Genomic DNA, 21,595 nt, shown 5'->3' on the forward strand with positions numbered 1-21,595 from the left:
AGGGCTGGAGCGATAGCACAGCGGGTAGGGCATTTGCCTTGCACGCAGCCGAACTGGGTTCGGTTCCCAGCATCTCATATGGTCCCCTGAGCACTGCCAGGGATAATTCCTGAGTGCATAAACCAGGAGTAGGGGCTGGAGTGATAGCATAGCGGGTAGGGCGTTTGCCTTGCATGCGGCCAACCCGGGTTCAAATCCCATCATCCCATATGGTTCCCTGAGCACCGCCAGGAGTGATTCCTGAGTGCAGAGCCAGGAGTAACCCCTGTGCATCGCCAGGTGTGACCCAAAAAACAAAATAAAATAAAATAAAATAAAATAAAAAAACATAAATCAGGAGTAATCCCTGTGCATCGCCGGGTGTGACCCAAAAAAAAAAAAAAGAAATCTCTGGTATTCCATTCACATTTGTATCTTACTTTTTTTTACCTTTTTCCATTCACATATATATATGAAAACCTACGTAAAAAGAGCAGGTTAATGGAAACAAATAATTTTTTTAAAGAAGTGATCAAGTTACATCTCTTACTTAGGTTGTAAGTAAGAGGAATTGTAAAACCTATTCCCCTCAAAATTTGCAGACATCTACATCTTCAGAAGTTTTAACTATACCTCTTATAAAACATAGTATCCCTTGCAAATAGGCACTTAGTATTTACTATTGAAATATTAAACAATAGATCACCTTCTTTAGCTAATTAGAGAATGTCTCAGACTTTGGATTTTTATAAAGAAGTAACATTTCCATTTTCTTCTTTGAAAATGTTTCCAAACTTAATTTCTTAGAGTAGCTGTATATAGCCCCAAGCATTAAACAATCTAATTCTAAAGTCAGGTAAGATTGAACTAGTTTCTCCATAAAATATAATTAATAATTTAAAGGCAATATTTGAGGGTTCACCTTGAAGGTTATTTTTTTCTCCCAAGTCAATGCATGTATTCAAAATCCTAAAGTAATCACTATTTAGGTCGTTAAACATGACTTTATTGTTCTTTATATTAAATAGGAGAGGGGGGATGTTGAACAATTAAGAACTAAATGTACCTAATGAAAAACAAAACAGGATATGCAACTATTATCAGTTCAATTAGAGTTGAATGGGGAGTTAATTGAATCTATTTACTTCCAACAGTGACAGTCTTCCTTCCTTTGCAGAAGCTCTCTTTTATCCATTCTATTTTGTATTATGATTTAGTTTATTACTAGAAATACTCAGAACTTAGATGCATATAAATTCTCAGCTCATCTTTTACGGAATTTTGCTTGCAGTTGGTTAGGAATAAAGTATTGGTGTTGTTTGATGCTGAGCTTTTTTCATGGCATGTTTTTGTTTGTTTGTTTGTTTGTTTGTTTGCAGGGATGGGGATTTGGTGCTATATCCAATGTGGCTAAGGGACAAATCTAGTGTGTGCTTGGAGGTTGCTCCCAGTGATGTAGGCATGTAGATAGGGAAAGGCCCTCGGCAATGAAAATTGAGATTTAACAGAGTCTCTGGGAAGGAGACTCTTAAGACTTGCAGATTCAAGAAAACAAAAGACCCAGAGGAAACCATCAGCAGACCCTGAGGATAATGGACCCCTCCCCAGGAAGTTCCATAAGAAGGCCATCACCACTCCCAACCTCCCTGGTAACCTTAGCAACGAACAGAGGGCGTGCATATGCTGCCTGAGCTCATGTGCTGTTTGCCCCCGCGTGGCCGAGCACATGTGTCGCCCGCATATCCCCTCTTGAGATGTTTACTTTCATGTTTCATACTTTTGTGTCTAATGCTCGGTTATGTGTAGGGGCTTCTACACCCTTGGAGAAGCCCGAGTTCTCCCTTGAGTGCGTTATTCTTACTATTCTCTCTCCCACTTATCCCTTCCTCCTTCCCTCAGAAACCTCTGAATAAAATCTATTTACTTCACTGCTTGGCTACTCCTGAAATTCTTTTCCGAGAGCGAGACAAGAACCCGGTAACCCTGGGTCCCGGGTGTTAGAGGCGGTTGGGAAGAAAGTGACCGTCTTTCTCCTCCCCACTTCATGTAAGTCACCCGTGGGGCCCAGCGACATCACCAGCAGTGCAGGGAGATCAGGTAGTACCAGAGATTGAACTCGGGCATCCTGTGTGCAAAGCGTGCACTTGGTCCATTGATCTGGTTCACCGTGCCAGACATGCGTTACTCATAAACATATTTTTATATTTGTAGCAGATTATAGTTTCACTTTTGTTATTGTTTTCGGCTACAATCACTTGTGTTTGGGAAACAGGGGAATGAACTGGGATTCATTCATATGTAAAGTGTGCACTCCGTCTATTGTCTATTAAGCTTTCTCTCTAGCCCTGGGATGTTCATTCCCCCACCTTTCCTGATACACCTCAAATCACTAAATTATGACATGTTTTGTGAAATAATAGTGTCAGTCAAGGAACTTTCCTTTTCAAAATTCATTAAGGAAAAAAAGTAAAACTATTAAGTAGATATGATTGTCCTAATATTTCTTTAAAATGACAGAAGAGTAAAACCAATAAAACAAAGCAGAAACACCAGTAACTGTTCCACTTGTAAAAAGATGACTATAAACAGATCGAAATAATGTTAAAAAAAATCTTACCAGTAAAGTCACAATTCTTCCTAGCAACATTTTATATTATTATTTTTCATATTTGGTCATGTTTTATTGTATGCTTGGCTTATAAATAGTAAGCAAAAAAAAAAGTCAGTAAGTCTGACAAAAACCATCTGAAATAAATATTGTTATACCCATCATATAAATTAGAAACAGCCCGAAAAACAATTAGAATATTGCCAACAATCATTTAGGATGTGAACCCAAATTCTTGACCACCTTGGACCACAACACTCTCTAACTTTCTGGTTCTAAGTATTTACAGGTTAGAAGATGCCAAGCATTGTTCATTATTATGTAATAACAATAGCACTCAAATCTATTCATTAGTTTAATGACAAGACACATTAATCAACTGTGAATTTTTGTGACTTTTGTGGTTGTATTTAGTAAAACATTTCCTGTAAATTTTTAATTTTATTTGAGTACCCAAAAGTTCTTAAATACTTTTTATCCCTCATTTTCTTTAATATTTTAACTGTACTCAAAAAACTGTAAAAGAGTCCCAGATTGTTACTACACTTGATCTCAGCCAAAAGGCCGAGAAGCGATGAGTCCCAGATTGTTAACAACAACTAAGTGATTCATTAGGTCTATCAAGCTTCCCATGTTTAATATCTATATTCAAAGTCTCTTGAATTTAGTGCTTACTCTCAAATGACATGCCCATTGCGCACATGGCATGGGATACTTTCTCTGTAGTAAGATAGTGTGGTTTATTGGACTGTATTGGCTTCTTCCCTGAAGAGGTAGAATGTAGCCTGACATTTAATATTTATCAGCCAAGCGTTTCTCAACTTAGTGTTGCCACTTTGTATGTGACTAGCAATGTTTTCTTAGTCTTGCCACTTCTCGTTTTATTCAAAAGAGATTATCCAGCATCTATGCCTCAATGCCCAGCTCCCTTTTCTTAACATTGTTGTCAAGATTCATCCATGTTACCACCTCTAGCTATGATTCTCAAAGCATTTCTTTGTATGAATACTGAAGAATCAATCTATCAGCTATTGATGCGATACATTGAGATGAATCTAGTATCTTGCTGGTATAAGCATCCTGCTGCTCATAAACCAAAAGGTTTATGCAAAACATATACCCAAATGATTTCTCTTTCTAGTATATTACAGGTCAGAAAAAATTGCAACCTATGGGTCAAGTCCAGCCTGCCTCCTATTTTGCAAGTAAAGGTTTACTGAAACACAGTCATTATTTGGTTACATGTTGCCTGTAACCATGTTTGTGATACAGTGACAGAATTGAGTCATTACCAGAAAATTTATGATCTTCAGAGTATAAAAAATTTACCATTCGGCCCATTACAAAAAAAAAGTTTGCTGGGAGCAGAGAGAGAGAGAGAGAATACAGTAGCAAAAATGCGTGCCTTGCACACAGCCAACCTGGGTTCCATTCCCAGGATCCCATATGGGCCTAAAAATGCCAGGAATGAATCCTTAGTGCAGAGCCAAGTGTAATCCCTAAATTGGGGATGCCCTCTACTCCGAAAAATGTGTTTGCTAACTTCATTTTTCTATCTTTGAAAACATTTGGTAATTTCTGACTTTCGAAAGCTTTGATAACTTAGTACATATGAAGCATCTCAGAGTATTTCACACATAAGTACACTGTCGACTCCTAATTGCTTATGATGCTTAGCATCTTTTCATACACTTATGAGCTTTGCCTGTTTCCTATCCTGCCTCATGTTTATTCATACCTGTGGCCAATTTTCTCTATTAAATATTGTTGAGTTTTGGCTAGAATTTTGACCCTTAGGAGTACCTTAAACATAGCAAATGGCAATAATGTCTCAGTAATAAAGTCAGGAATTTCCTCTTTTGAGTCCTATCCCAAAAATGTTTTGTTTTAGGGCAGGAGCGATAGCACAGCAGGTAGGGCGTTTGACTTGCATGCAGCCGACCCGGATTCGATTCCTCCATCCCTCTCAGAGAGCCCGGCAAGCTACCGAGAGTATCCTGCCTGCATGCTAGAGCCTGGCAAGCTACCCGTGGTGTATTCGATATGCCAAAAACAGTAACAAGTCTCACAGTGGAGACGTTACTGGTGCCCGCTAGAGCAAATTGATGAGCAACAGGATGACAGTGATATGGTGATACAGTATCTTTTGATGAATAAAAGTATTTTATTTTGGGGCTGGAGCAATAGCACAGCAGGTAAGGCATTTGCCTTGCACGTGGCCAACCTGGGTTCGAATCCCAGCATCCCATATGGTCCCCTGGGTAACGCCAAGGATAATTCCTGAGTGCAGAGCCAGGTGTAACCCTCTGCATCACCGGATGTGACCCAAAAAGCAAAAAAAAAAAAAAAGTATTTTATTTAAATGCTTGTAAAATATGTTAAGAGGTATACTGTTATTCAATACCAAAAAATAAGAATATTCTGTTAGTTTCTTTTTGATTGTTTATTTAAAATATTTCATTTCAGGGGCTGAAAGTAAATTATCTACAGTTATTGGCGACATGCCTTGAAGGTAACACCTGGGTTCAACCCCAGCATCACATAAGGTCCCTCAAGTTCTGCCAGGAGTAATCCCTGAGCACAGAACGAGGAATAACCCCTGAGTACCACCAGTGTGGCCCCCCAAAAAACAAATGAATAAAAGAAAAGAAATAAATATTCCTTTTCACAGCTAAATTTCTAATCCATCTGGAATTGTATTACTATATGATTTGAGATAAAACTCTAATTCTGTTTTTACCAAGAGGATTATCACCTTTCCTAGAATCACTTATTTAACGATCTTTCCATTCTGATTTGCAACGACTGTTCTTTCAAAAATAAAATTCCAAATAGGAAAAAATAAAAGCTGATGTTTTGTGTTGCATCTTAAAATTGGATCAAATTGATCTTATTGCCTTTCTTTATGACCAGACCCACTGTCATAGCATCTGATTGGACAAATAACAGTATATGACCTTGCTCTTCTCTCTGTATTTATGCATAACATATATGTAGACATTTGAATGCATAACTATATATATATATGTTTATTTTTTTGAGTCATACCTAGTTGTGCTCAGAGATTACTCTTGACTCTGTGCTCAGTGATTACTCATGGAAGAACTTGGGGGTCCCTAAGTGGTGCTAGAGATAGAACTGGAGTCAACTGGAGTCAATTATATATATATATATATATATATACATACAAATTTATATACTTGCACTGTAGCACTATCATCCTGTTGTTCATCAATTTGCTTGAGAATTGACTCAATTTCATGAAATATCAAATTGGAATTATAAATTTTAGATAAAAATTCAAAATAACTCATTTTTTCAGATAAAGATCTTTCTTAATATCTTATAATAATAGATCATGGCCATAATTTTTTTGATAAACACATAAATATAATTCTCAGGCTATTTTGTTGTTGATGGTGTTCATTAGACATTAGTGTCTATTAGTAAACATTAGAAATGTTTACAGTTTTATTTTAACTATATTTCCTGGTTGCTAATAAAAACATGAATATAGAAGTAATTATTGTAATTTTGACTTTGCTATCAAATTTACCAAAATTTTGTATTGTCTTTGGTTAGAAGCAATGAGTGGGCATGTTTGACTTGTTGTGGATTAGTTTTAGAATGTCTCACAATTTTTTAGATGAAGGATGGTATTAGTGAATATGTGGAGGTATAATCTTTTCCATATTAAGATGTCAATTTGGGGTCCTTGAAGAATTTTTCGGTTCCTTAGAGCAACTGCCATGTAAGCATATGGTTAAGAGTCAAATCTCTGCCCTTTCAAGATGCAGAGTTAAATCCTGGCATTCTACTATCCGTGCCTGGCAGTTCTGTCTGTTACTAATCCCCAGCATCACATGCAATTCCTGGTCACACTGTTGCAGGTACCTATAAGCACCACAGAAATAGACATTATGCCTAGCAAGCACCACAGCCAAGAAATGCAAGCCCTAGCATTTCATGTGTATGATATGTATGAGTGTGACAATTAATGGGGTACAAACCTCAGTCAGCACTGAAGCAGCTAAAAAAAATTATTTTTTAAAAGTGAGCACCAGAGTCCAGAGAGAGAATGAAAATGAGAGAGAAAGGGAGCAGAGATAAGAGAGATGAGACAAAAAAAAAAAAAAGAAAGGTCTGGAATGATAGCACAATGGGCAGCGCGTTTGCCTTGCACACAGCCGACCCAGGTTCAATTCCCAGCATCCTATATGGTCCCCTGAGCACTGCCAGGGTAATTCCTGAATGCAGAGCCAGAAGTAACCCCTGTGCGACCCCAGGTGTGACCCAAAAAAGCAAGAAAAAAGAGAGAGATAAGACAGAGAGAGAGAGACAGAGACAGAGAGAGACAGAGAGAAAGACAGAGAAAGGGAGAGAGGGAGGGAGAGAGAGACAGAGAGACTGGGAGAGACAGAGAGAGACAGAGAGAGAGAGCAGGAGTTAAGGAGCACACTTTCCCAACAAGCCAAGCCCAGTTCAATTCCTGTCATAACATGGTCCCCCAAACTTTGCAGGGGTGCAGCCTGGAGACATCCTAAGCACTAGCTGTGGCCTTAGAGGCTCCCAAGCACTGCTGGGATGTCCTGGCTACCCCCAACACTGCAGGGCCTACCAGCATCGCATCCTTGGGCCCACACAGTGAACCTCTGCTTTGATTGGCAGAGAATCACCAGGAGATTTTCACAGATACCCTACGCTCCACTTGGGAGGCCTTTTCCCACGAAACTATATGAACCCCACATCCAGGCATGTGAACAACCCCCAGGAGTCACAACAACGTTTAAAAAAAAATGAGGGAGGGGCTGGAGCCAGAGCACAGCGGGTGGGATGCTTGCTTTGCACGTGGCTGACCTGGGTTCGATTCCCAGCATTTCATATGGTCCCCTGAACACCGCCAGGGGTAATTCCTGAGTGCAGAGCCAGGAGTAACCCCTGTGCATTGCCGGGTGTGACCCCCCCAAAAAAAATGAGGGAAAGAAGGAATAGAAGGACTAGAGAGAATATAAGGGAAATGCAATTTTATTCTTAGTTTGCTCAGACCTTTCATCACCAATGAATACCAAATACAATACAGCAATTTTACTTGCATTTAATACAATTAAGTACTTTTTATCTTTAATCTATTAATGTAGTAAATGGCATTCATGTATCACTATATTACTTGATTTTCAACTTTAAACCAACCTTGCACTGCCTGGATAAAGAACTCACCTATTAGTTTTAAGCCTACTTCTTATGAAAGTATTTTAGGCTATAAAAATTCACTATGAAATATGCTTTATTTATACCCATTGTTTCTTAAATTTGTATAAAATGATAGGTATTATGACTTCTAACCAAAAATTAATTTCTTCAAGGTTTTCAACAAAGGATATTCAGTGTTTCTAAAAGGTTAATCCTGAGACTGAAGAGATGATATAGCACATAGGACCGTTGTCTTCGAGGGTGCCGACCTCGGTTTCATCCAGGTGTCCCACATGGTCCCCCAAGTACTAACAAAAGTACTTCCTGAACATAAAGTCAGGAGTTATCTCTGAACATCCCTGGGTGTGACCCTCAAACCAAGATTAATTAAAATAGAAGGCTAATCCTTCTTTCCCAACCCAGTGTTTGAACCCAGAGTTTTATAATAGTCTTATTACAATTTGGTTTTATATATATATATATTTATAAGTTTAGTCATGAATTTTTAACTGAGTTTTTTTAGGTATTTTTAGGTATTTTATGTGTTTTGGGTATTTTTATTGTGGTTTTTCATACTAGATTCACATTTGCTATCAGTTTCTCTGTTAAGAAATGAGTTCCATGATTTTGTTTTTGCATTTTATGAAACTGTTCTAAAGTAGTCATTTTTCACTATTGCCTATATTTATCTATATTTTAGAAAGAATAATTTTCCCAGGGGGAAGTGAATGTTCTCTGACTGTTAGAGATCAAAACTGCTAATTGTGATGTTCAAATCTCCTTTTGTTGATGTTTTATCTGCTTGGTCAGTTACTGAGGGATGATTTATTAGACCTTCAACTATAATTTGGATTATATTAAAGAATAGAACTATCTTGGGGTGACTTAAATTCTTTACTTCTAAGGAGGCTCTATTTGATTGAAAGTTTGCTTTTTCTTAATTGGTAATAAAATGACCAATTCAATTTTCTTTGACCCCATTTGGCATTCGTTTTTAGGTTCTTTCTGCTTTCTTTGTTCCTTTTGCCCTTGAGCCACACCTGGCAATACTGGTGTGGGGGAATTGCTCCCACATCAGTGATCGGGGGACCATTTGGTGACAGGGATAGAACCCAGGATTTTCACATGCAAAGCATGTGCTCTAGCGATCTCCTGACCCCTTTCTTTATTTTATCATTCTTTCTTTTTATTAAAATCAAGGAAGTTGGAGTTTTATTAGCACTGTCTGTCCCTTAGTACTGTCGTCCCATTGTTCATCGATTTGCTTGAGCAGCCACCAGTAACGTCTCCATTGTGAGACTTGTTACTGTTTTAGGCATATCAAATATGCCACGGGTAGCTTGCCAGGCTCTGCCATGCAGGCAGGATACTCTCGGTACCTTGCCAGCTCTCTGAAAGGGATGGAGAAATCAAACCCGGGTCGTCTGCATGCAAGGCAAATGCCCTACCGGCTGTGCTATCACTGGAGTCAGCCTGGAGTTTTATTGAAACTATGAAATTAAAACTGCAAATATAGATAAAACTTACATGATTTATAAAAGAAGAAACACAGAGAAGGTGTAAAAATTTGCTTAAGTGCAACTAGAACTCCCATTTGTATTACCGTGGTTCAAACCTGTCCACCTTTTTGTTATTTTTCATATAATCAGTTCAAATGTATATAATGAAATTTGTATCCCTATAGTGTTGATATTTTGGGGGCAACATCCAAGAGTGCTCAGAGTTTATTCCTGGCTCTGTACTCAGGGATTACTCCTAGCAAACATGAAAGACCATATGGGGTGTCAGGGATCAAACCCAGATAGACTACATGCAAGCCAAGTACACTACCAGTTATATGATCTCTCCAGGCAGTATTGAGGAGAAAAACACATGTTCTGAAATAATATTTAAAGCAATTTCCATAACAGTATAGCATATACTGGAGGAATGAGATTAGCATTATAAACTAAAATAAAGAGGCGTAAGATATAACTGCACAATTTTCTGAGTATAAGATAAAAGCCTAGTTGAAATACATCTGAGCACTTAATATGTACTTCTTCTTGAGGAATATCAGTAAAATGAAAGCCCAAAGTTGCATCAAGTTTGAAATGAAATCTTCAGATGGCCACTATTATTAATGAAAGACATTTAAAAGTCATAATTCAAGCGTAGTTTAAAATCATCAAGACTATTTGATGATTTAAATTCCAGTTGTGTGAAATAGAAATCAGTCTATTCTTGCAACCTCTTGACAAGTGATTGGAAGGTAAATTAGTTACAAAAGGTCTACTCATCCGCATGTCATCAAATTAAATTGGGGTTATAGTTTACTGAATTAGCCAGTTGTTTAAATGTTGCATAAATATGGCCTTAGTTTTAAAATTAAGAATTGGCAGCATTTCTTCTAAAGTTTGCCAAGTCTGGGGCTATTAAAGGTCGTCCCATCCCAGGAACTTTCCACTTGTAGCTGTCAAAAATCTGTTTTCTTAATTAAGCCAGAATAGTTTGATGTCTGCATTACTTCCTGATCACAAATGAAGTGTCTTTAGAAATCATTCTCTGGGTTCCAGACCATCTCACAGTTATGTATAGATGGAAATTAAGCTTACTTTAGGCGATAATGTAGCATATATACATGTGAAACTGGGATGGTGCCTGAAGTCTATATAATGTAATAAAGCAATATTCATTCAATGCTTCATTTTAAGGAGTTATGTAGACTCCCATCGGGAAAGCTTACGGAGTTGCAGTGCACTGTGCAGTTAGACAGGAGTCACTGCAGTGAGACAGGCATCACTGAACAAGGTTTAAGATATTGGGAGAAAAGGTGGTCATGGCAACAGAGGTGTTAGACCTGGGGACGTTGCGGCCATTACACTCTCTGTAACTGGAGGGCTGGCTTGCTTTCCTCACTGTGGGGTGCTTTAGGAAAGGCACCTAATATCCTCAGAGTCCTGAAGAGACATGCTGCTGTATCCAGCATGCAATAATCTAGGCTTCCCCCATCCAGAAACCTGTATGGGGGAGGTGTCTAGTAGTTCTCTGAAAAATGGGTACTGTTGAATCTCTTAATCAGCACCATTTTAGTGTTCTCTCTTTAAGTTCTTCCTTCTCATTTTATTCTCTTTTCTTTTTTTCACTTTTGGGGTCACACCCAGCAATGCTCAATGTGCAGCCAGGGTTCATCTTGGCTCTGTACTCAGGAATTACTCCTGGGGGTGATCAGGGATGGGGTGGGATGCCGAGGATCAAACCCAGGTCAGCCGTGTGCAAGACAAGCACTTTCTCCGCTGTTCTATCGCCCCAATCCTCATTTCATTCATTTTAACACACACACACACACACACACACACACTTCTTTTGAGCACTTAAAATGTACTAAGAACACTTGGTTAGATTCAAGGGACATAGTGGGAATAAAAAAAACACAGAAACAGTACATGATGGCTAAGATCATCATTCATCTTCATTCTCAAGCTTTCAACTATTCAGATGATCATTCTTCTCCAGATAACCCTAATCCAGGAGGCTTTGTATTTGTGACAACTTGAGCATTCCTCTACCCGATGTGGCCATGCAGGATCCTGAGCTGTGATATCTGGGTCTGCTGTGAGACTGCGACCTGCTCCCAGTCACATCACATAAAAGCTGCGACATGCAGGTGAGCTCTGGTATAAGAGATGACCTCACTTTAGCGAAATGTAGCTGGTTATTTATAGTTGCTGGGTGTCGTTTTCATTTTCCTTATTTGGGGAATAGCTCTTCAATGAAAATTCAACCGTGAATCACCAAGACCCCACAAGGAGAGGTCTACTTTCTGGAGGACACCTGTGAAAGGCCACCATGGCAGTTCCCTGAAGAGGGGGGGTCTGCTGGGCACTCCGCCACCCACCCCACACCCCCACAAGCTGGCTCTGACCCAGGTTATAGTCATGCTAACTATTTGCTCTCATCCAACCAAAACAAGGTTGGATTTGAAATTCTAAAACCTTTAAAGGGAAAAAAATTGTACTTTCACCTTTGACCCATTTTATTTTTCTTTGGATAGTTAAAGTTCAAAGACACTATATGCTTGTACTTTTGTTTCCAACCAGAAAATCACCGATGTTGCTTTTGATTACCTTATTTTCATCTGCAGACCTGTTTAATAATAAAGAACGTGCTATAATTTAGTGTAATGTGTATATAATAATATCAGGACTGTTGTTTAACTTATTAAGTAGGAAATACATAAAACACTGGCCTTGCTAGTAACTGTCTTTTGCATCCATTTTTTAAGCATTATTTTGGAGCTCAAGAATTGCAAGAGCAAGGTTTTAACATGGCTCCTGGGAGAATTATAGCAGGCTTTATGGAACACATTGCTCACAGCTGTGGTGAAATATCCATCACTAAACATCACAGTCCTTTTTATTCCATGTCACTGACATCATTGGTGTAATTTAACTGTATTTCACATGTGGGAAGCAGTTGTCTAGCAATGTGAAATCCTCAAACTGATTCTTAGGAAGGAGAAGGGGTTGTGATATATTTTTCAAATTATTTTTGTTCATCTTTACTGTCATTTTCCAAGCTCTCTGGATACCTTGATCAGAAGACACACATCCTCATTTATGAGTGAAGATGATATTTTCAAGATATACCTTAGGATTTCTTATTAAGTTATTAATAGAAAGGCAACTTTTCATAAAACCATAGTATTGTCTGACAGTATTCAGCTTTTCAGTAATACATGTTCTAGTGCCTTTGTTGTTTGTTTCATAAAGAAAGACTTTATGTTAAGAAGTGTGACAGTGAGGTGTTATGCCAAAAAAAATCTCTACTGGTATACTCTAATAATTTGAAATTATAATGGGAAGAATGCCCAAAACAGACGGATTGCTAAAAGATATTGAAGTTCTCAGTAGTGTAGAGGGAAAAAAAGAGAAACAAGTAGAAAGACTCATTATTGACCTGTCGCCTTATCTCTGATATTAATTTGTTCCCTGGTATCTTGAATGTCACCTTATATTCAAGCATTGGACAAAATTAATTTGTGATTATTTTACAGGATAAAATAGGTCCCAAACTATTTCTGTAATTAATGAGAAGTAGCCTTCTCCTTGACATCTTTCATCCAAGTGGAGAAAATAATGTTTTCATGTGAGAATATGATCAAGGAGGTAAAAGGAAGACCAGGTAGGAACACTCACAAGCATAGGACACATACTGCCCAAGGGAATATTAGCAACTAGAAACACAAAGCATCTAATAGTCATGCAATTAGACTCTTTGCTGTGAATATAAACCTCTGATTAGAGGCAATCTGGGGATACACACATCCACTGAATTTTCACAAATTGCTTTGTCCGACATCAAGACATCGAAGGTATGGAACTTTAATGACAAAAAGGAATGAATGTCCACCATGCCAGGAGGCTAACCTTCTGGTGGAAACATACACAGTAAAAACAGTATGCTGAAGTATGCATGTATGCACATATACATACACATATGTAAAGTGGGTATATATGTAACTCATACATAATATAATTTCAGGTACCTCAGAGATGAAAAATAGTACTTGGGAACTGGCTCTGGCCTGAGGATATAGAGGACCCGGTGACTATTTAGAGCTGTGGAAAAAGGAGTTTCTTTAGGAGGTGAAATTTGAGCAGAGACCTTAATGAGGTGCGAATGAGCTAGAGGGTGATCAGAGAAGCATTTTCCAGGCCAAATGAATAGTCATTGAAGGCATCTGAAGGTGAGAATAGCCTACTTCTGGCCCAGAAATAAAAGACAGTTGAGGGTCAAAGAGATGGTACAGGGGTTAAGGTCCTTGCCTTGCCCTTGGCCAACCCACGTTTATTCCCTGACACCACATGTGGTGTTCTAAGCATGAGCACAAAGCCAAGAGTAAGCCCTGAGCACAGCCAGATGTGCCCCTACGACCGCCATCACCACCACCAAACCCAAACCAAATTAAAGAACTGGAAACAACGGTGGTGTTCCCTGAGGGAAACTGGTAAAATATCTGAGCAATGCCAACTGATGGGATAGGAATAAGCAAATTCTGCTCGTCCCTAAGATCGGGGCAAACTTTAGAAGTTTATTCCAAGTGAAAAAAACTACAGACTACATTTGTTTGAGTGTGACAATGTATTCTTTTTTTTCACATTAAAAAAAATAATTGAATCGCCTTGAGATATAGAGTCACAAAATTGTTCATGACTGGATTTTGGTCATACAATGTTCCAACACTCTTCCCTTCACCAGTGTGCATTTCCCACCACTGATGCCCCCAGTTTCCCTCCCCACCCCCATCTCACCTGTCTGTGTGCTCGCTCTCTCTCTCCTCTCTCTCTTCTTCCTCTTCCCCCCACTCTCTCTCTTTCTCTCACTCTCTCTGCTTTGGGGCATTATGATTTGCAATATAGATACTGAAAGGTTATCACATATTTTTCTTTACCTACTTTCATCACTCTGGATAAGGTCCAGAATGATCATTCCCAACTATTGTTGTCAAACTAGTCTCTTCTCTATCCTAACAGCCCTCCACTCCCCACACTCTTGTGACAACCTCCCAACCACAGACCAGTTCTCCTGGTCCCTGTTTTATCTGTCCTTGGATATTAGTCTCATACTGTTTTTATATACCCCACAATGAATATAATCGTTCTATCTGTCCCTCTCCTTCTGACTCATTTCACCCAGAATTATACTTTTCATCATGCCCATTTCTTTATAAGCAAACTTATTGATTTCATTTTTCCTAACAACTGTGTAGTATTCCATTCTGTAGATGTATTATAGTTTCTTTATCCAGTCATCTGTTCTTGGGCACTCAGGTTGTTTCCAGATTCTAGCTATTGTGAAGTGCTGTGAACATAGAAATGCAGATGGAGTTTTTATTGTGTGTTGCTGGGCTCCAGGGTATATTCCCAGAACTAGTATTGCAAAGTCAAAATTTCTAGTTTTTTTGAGAAATGTCCTTATTATTTTCCAAAACGGCTGGACCAGTTTGCATTACCACCAACAATGAGTGAAGTCCCTTTCTCCCCACATCTGCTCCAATGCTGGTTGCTCTTGCTCTTTTGGATGTGAGCCAGTCTCTGTGGTGTGAGATGATATCTCATTGTTGTTTTGATTTGCATCTCCCTGATGGTTAGTGATGCAGAGCATTTTTTTTTTCATGTGCTTTCTGCCCATTTGAATTTCAGCAAAAAAAATCATACATTGTGACCAAGTAGGATTCATCCCAGGAATGAAAGGGTGGCTTAACATCTGCAAGTCAATGAACATAATACACCATATCAATAAAATAAAACACAATAAACATACAATTGTATCAAAAGATTTAGAGAAAGTATGTGACAAGATCCAGAAGCTTTCCAAAAGCTTTAACTCTCAGATCAGGCACAAGACAAGGGTGCCCAATCTCACCACTCCTATTCAATATAGTACTAGAAGTACTTGCCATAGCAATTAGGGAAGAAAAAAATATCAAGGGCATCCAGGTAGAAATGGAAGAAGTCAAGCTTTCACTATTTGTAGATGACATGATACTATAGTTAGAAAATCCTCAAGACTCTATGAAAAAAGCTCTTAGAAACAATAGATTTTTATGGTAAAGTGGTAGGGTACAAAATCAATACCCAAAAGTCAATGGTTTTCTTACATACAAATAATGAAAGAGAAAAAAGAGATATTAAAAAACTATCTCATTCACAGTTGTGCCTTGGAAAACCAAGAACCTCAGAATCTGCTTAACTAAAGAGGTGAAGGCCCTATACAAAGAAAACTACAAGCAGTACTTCATACTTCAAGAGTTGAAGATGACACAAGGACATGGAGACACGTCCCTGCTATGGATCAGGAAGATTAATATTGTCAAAATGCTTAGGGATCACTCCTGGCTGGCTCTGCACTTAGGAATTACCCCTGGCAGTGCTCAGGGGACCATATGGGATGCTGGGAATCGAACCTGGGTCGGCTGTGTGTAAGGCAAACACCCTACCCTCTGTACTATCACTCCAGCCCTTATGTACACACTCTTAGGTTTCATCACCCATTAGAAAAGTTTTCCAGCTATAGTAGAATGAATCTCCAGCAAGTTCAGAGTAGCGACTTGAAGGTTCTTAGACTTTGTAGGGTATTTTAAAATACATTCTCATATCCCATCTGTAAAATTTATGATTCAGTAGGTTGTGAAAGGGGCCAATAGTATTTATTTATTCAACCTTTTCCAAGTATGATATACAGTTATGTAAATCAACCTTGAAGAAATATATTCACCTAAAAGTTTTTTCATGTTATCCTGTGCCTTCTAAATATAATACTAATCATATTCATTATACATTTTTCAACAAAATATCATTTTGAAATAAATTGTATTTTTCTTTTAAATATGAAGGATTTAAGAAGGCAATTGTCCTCAATTTCATCTCTATTAACATATAAAGCACATCATAAAGAAGTAACTAAATTATCAAATATACATTGCCCTAGGATATTTTAGTTATCTTTAATGGGGACAAACATGCTACATTTGAATGATTTCATAAAAGCTGATTTAAAATTTTTTTTGTGCCTAGGGCAAACTTTTAGAAAGAGCCTTTGTGACTGCAATCAGTTTGTTCAAATTATGCATAATTTGTTTCCAACATTTTCTTCTTGGATCACAAGAAGTCAAGTTTAATTACTAACAAGATGGAGAATTCTACCTTCACCTTGAGACATTTAGCTTGTACTCTCATTAACACTATAGGAACATATCCAAAATCATAAGAAAAAATAGAGTATACTTAATTGTTCCCTTCACAAGCATATCTATTTCAATGAATAATCACAAACTTCAGGAAAATGCTCATCAACTTCTAATGCCACAGAATCCTTTTGGGCATTTGACATGATTAATTATTCATGTATCCACAAACTTTTTATTGTATTTGGAGGACCATAACCAGTGTCTCTTGGGGGCTACTCCAGATGAGTTGCTTCGGGTAGGGGTGCTTTCTGCCTGGTGCTGTTTGAGAAACTGTGTGTTGCTTCATCTGAGCATAGGGTTTTTTTGAATATAAAGCAGGTGTTCCAGACTTTTCAGCTATTTTCTCTGCCCTTTGTGAACTATTTGCGGTAAACTCTCCTTAGATAAAAATTAAGATTTTATCCAACTTTTTATAATTTTCTCCTTTGGTTTGTGGGCATTTGGGGGCTTCTATTCCTAGTTTGGGGCTTGGGACTTGGGGTGGCTCCAGAGTACCGTATCAAGCTCCTGTGTGAGAAGCTAGGCCTTTGACTGGCTCCCCTGGCTTCAGATTTCTGTTTATGAGATACACCTTAATTTTTAAAACTGCTACCGCCAAATTAAACCATTTCATGTTCCATAACAAACTGTCAACACAAAAACAAACTTTGTTTTAGATGATATATTTAAGAAGAAGCTACCAAAAAAAAAGTGATGCACTTTTTGTTGTTGTTTTGGGTCACTCCTGGCAATATTTAGGGGTTATCCCCACTTGTGTGACTAGGTTGTTTCCAACAGTGCTGGGTGGGGGGGGATGAAAAGAAACCCCAAGCGTGCAAATCATGTACTTGGTGCCTTGATCTGTCTCTCAAGCTTGATATACTCTTTTATATAAATTATTATAAATTATTTTATTATACTCTTGTATCCAGCAGATTCATTTGAAGAAGAATAGAAAGTTTGTTTTGTACTTAGAAAAAAAGAAAAAGTAATATGAGCATTATGCTCTGATCTAGTTTACTGGAAATCTCTCTACTGTAGCATAAGTCCTACCAGTAAAAAATGATCATGATTATATTGGATCAGAGAGATGGTGAAACCACCATCTGGAGAGATAGCACAGTGAGTAGGGCATTTGCCTTGCACGCAGTCAACCCGGGTTCAATTCCTCCGCCTCTTTTGGAGAGCCCAGCAAGCTACTGAGAGTATCCTACCCGCATGGCAGAGCCTAGCAAGCTACCTGTGTCATATTCGATGTGCCAAAAACAGTAGCAACAGGTCTCACAATGGAGACGTTACTGGTGCCTGCTCAAGCAAATTGATGAGCAACGGGATGACACTGATACAGTGATACTCACAAGATCATAGATAAGCATTCTTAGAGATGATAACGGAAGTCCAAAATGAATTAATAACTTTTAACATCAGGGAGCTTGTATCTCTAACACCTCCCATAACATTAAAAATATAGATTTTCATCAGAGTTCCAATAAATTAATTATAATTATTCCTGTTATATTATTCATCATAAATTATTTGTCATGGTGATAAATAACTTAACGAGTATAAATTAAGATAACGAAAATAACTACTTGTAACCTGAGTTGTGTCTTAAGCACTTCCAAGAAGACTAGGGAATAATTCCAAGAAGAAAACCTTCTGAGATGTATTTGGGGAATGGATTGAAAGGTACCTTTTTATAAAATAATTAGAAACCTAGAATTTAAAACTAGTCAATCTGGAGTATCTAAAAAAGTTCTAACGCTCCACAAGAGTCAGAAAAACACCAAAATTTAGGATTCACTAATAAACCAAAAGCAAGAATAAAATTCTGCTACAATATGAAAAGTATCTCAATAGTTGAAATATAATCTCTGATATTAATATTTCATTTCTCTGGGCATCTTGGATCAAACGCATCCCATTCATGGCTTCCTTAATTAGGTGCAGCCCTCAACAAATTTGTAAAGTATGCAAAGCCTATTTTCCTTTCTGAATTGTTTGCTTTTTCAGATCCCTAACCACCTACGTTCTCCTGCAAGCCATATGTACTTTTATAGAACACTGGTACTTAATGCCAAAGATACACTATGCAACACTCGGAGAGGTAGAAGTGTGTTAACCTTGTAGGAGAAAATTTGGGGGAAACAGTCATAATCAGAACATAGAGTTAATACCTGAAGGTTCCATTTCAAACACTACTCTGATGACTAAGCAAGGATATCAACCTTCCAAAAACCAGAACTTAAAGTGACTACTTCACACATCTGCATAAGTCAAATTTTAAAATTTAGATCCAAGTTGGATCAACAAAAAGAAGGGAAGGAAAGGAGAGGAAATAACTATAACCTCCTTCGAGAATTACCAGAGAATTTATAAATTCATTTTGTTGGGGAACAAAATGAATTCATCATGGAAGCTTTACGAAGGGAATTTTAAAGATAGCACACTATTAGAATCCTGGCAGAAGATGCATGCAGGGACTGTGATTTAAAATTAATGTGAATTGTTCAGTCGCTGATGATGTCCACGTAGTTAAAATTAGATTGTGGGAGTAACAAAAGTCAATTTAAGTATATATAATTGGATCAAAAAGAGGGTATGGTAATTATCAGGTAAATTCTATTTTTTTTCCTAATTGGAAACCCTTCTCTTGAGGATGACTTGGGAGATTCTGGCTTCTTCTAGTCTAATTGAAAGCATTGTGATATCATGGTTGAAATGAAGTCAAATCAGATGACTGGTTTGAACCTCAGCTCCACCACAGCTAAATTCCTTAAAATCTCCACCTTTAAGTTGTCTTATAGAATAACATGGAGATGTCTTATAGAATAACTTATAGAGTTATATGAATTCACATGTATCTAATATTTGGTGAGTTGTAGGAATAGAGCAGGACAAAAACTAAATAGCGTCACTTGTGGAACAAGAATCTCTTAATTTCAGCTTGTATCACTTGTATCACTTGTCATCCCGTTGATCTTCGATTTGCTCGAGCAGGCGCCAGGAATGTCTCCATTTGTCCCTATTATATCTAGTGTAGCCCAATGATATCTGCTCGCTCCAGGAACAGGAAGAGCCTCAAACTGTTCATGCAGGGTTTTGACGAAGAAGTCTGACCATCTCATTGGTGGGCAGCCATATGGTCTTTTGACGTCCTGTGGAATCCAGTCGGTAACAGCTCTAGTCCAGCGGTCGTCTCTGAATCGCATTACGTGCCTGGCCCATCTGATATTTGACACCTTGGCAAATGAGACAGCGTCTCTGATTCTTGACTGTTGGAACTTCAGATTCCATCTCTCACTTGAGTGAAACGTGATACTTTTAGCATAAATCTTTGGGATACCCAAATAGCATTCTCATCCTGTTTTCATAGGATCCAGGTCTCTGAGGCATAGGTTAGTGCAGGAAGAATGGTGGAGTCAAAAAGATGTGCCTGGAGCAGGAGGTTCTTTGTCCTCTTAACCACTTCTTTGACGCTCTTGAAGGCATCCCACGCTGCTCTCTTTCTCCTGCGCAGTTCTGGCACCAAGTCATTCCTCATGTTGATTTCTCGACCCAGGTACACATAGCTGCTGCATTCGGAGATGTTCATTCCATTGAGAGCAAATGGAATGTCAGGGACCAGTTCGTTTTTCAAAATTTGTCCAGTAACAAATTCAGCGTATCATTCTTAAATTAAATTAATGAAGAAGAGACAGTTCTACTCCTTATGAAGGTGGCAGATAAGGAAAGAGAAACGCTTATGAGAAAGTATCCACAATATTTGTAAATTGTCAAAGGGCATAGTTTGTCCTTGGAAACTAAGGAATATTTCTGGCAAAAGCTTCTATTTTGCACCCCAAAAAAGGGCAAAAGAGTTAAAATGGCAGCAAAAGAGCAGGAGTGCTTTATTTATGTGAGCCATAAAAACAATGCTCTGATTGAAAAAGTTGTTCAAGTCTGAAGTAACTGCCTTGGGAGTGGAGGAGGCTGCGGCTGCATACACAGTGATGCCTGGGGCAAGTGCAAGGATGAGCAAATTGCCCTTTAAAGCTTCTTCATGCTCTATGTCAGTGGGTCTGTGGAAATCTTTTTGTCTGAATGTATAAATATAATAGAAGCATGTGAAGCCTTATGTCCCAAAGTGAAAGCTTTAGCAGGAAGTATTTTAACTGTGCTTTTTAAAAAATTTTTATTAGTGAATCACTGTGAGGTACAGTTACAAACTTAATGATCTCTCATATTTGCATTTCACTCATACAGTGATCATTTACATCCCTCCACCAGTGCCCAGTCTCCTCCACCAATGTTTCTAGTATCCCTCCCACCACACCCACCCCAACCCCCACCACCCCACCCTGCCTCTGAGGCAGGGCATTCCCTTTTGTTCTCTCTCCTGTTGGGTGTTGTAGTTTGCAAAAGAGTATTGAATGGCCATCGTGTTCGGTCTCTAGTCTACTTTCAGAACGCATCTTTCAACCCAAATGGGTTCTCCCAACATCCTCTACTTGGTGTTCCCTTCTCTATCTCAGCTGCCTTTTGCCCCAGCATGTGAGGCCAGTTTCCAAACTGTGGGGCAGACCTCCTGGTTCTTATCTCTACTACTCTTGGGTGTTAGTCTCCCATTCTGTTACTTTATATTCAATAGATGAGTGTGATCTTTCTATGTCTGTCTCTCTCTTTCTGACTTATTTTTCTTAACATGATACTGTCCATGTTGATGCACTTATATGCAAATTTCATGACTTCATATTTTCTAACAGCTGCATAGTATTCCATTGTGTAGATGTACCAAAGTTTCTTTAACCTGTTTTTGTACACTCCATTTTTTTCCAGATTATGCCTATTGTAAACACTGCTGCAATGAACACACAAATGCAGATGTCATTTCTACTATACCTTTTTGCCTCTCTGGGATATATTCCAGGAGTGGTATTGCTGGGTCAAATGAGAGCTCAATTAACTGTGTTTTTAATAACAGGTGGACATAAAACACTGACCCTGATAAGCATTAAAAAAAATCAATCCTGGCTGGAGTGATGGCACAGCGGGTAGGGCATTTGCCTTGCACGCGGCCGACCCGGGTTCAAATCCCAGCATCCCATATAGTCCCCTGAGCACCGCCA

At 38.4% G+C, this 21,595-nt stretch overlaps 1 pseudogene; it reads right to left on the reverse strand.

Annotated features, from left to right (window-relative positions):
* Window positions 1-3,079: 3,079 nt before the first annotated feature.
* On the reverse strand, window positions 3,080-3,163 carry LOC129402715 (U2 spliceosomal RNA; annotated as a pseudogene).
* Window positions 3,164-21,595: the final 18,432 nt, after the last annotated feature.

Source organism: Sorex araneus, chromosome 2, assembly GCF_027595985.1.
Source record: "Sorex araneus isolate mSorAra2 chromosome 2, mSorAra2.pri, whole genome shotgun sequence".
Classification (NCBI taxonomy): Eukaryota; Metazoa; Chordata; class Mammalia; order Eulipotyphla; family Soricidae; genus Sorex; species Sorex araneus.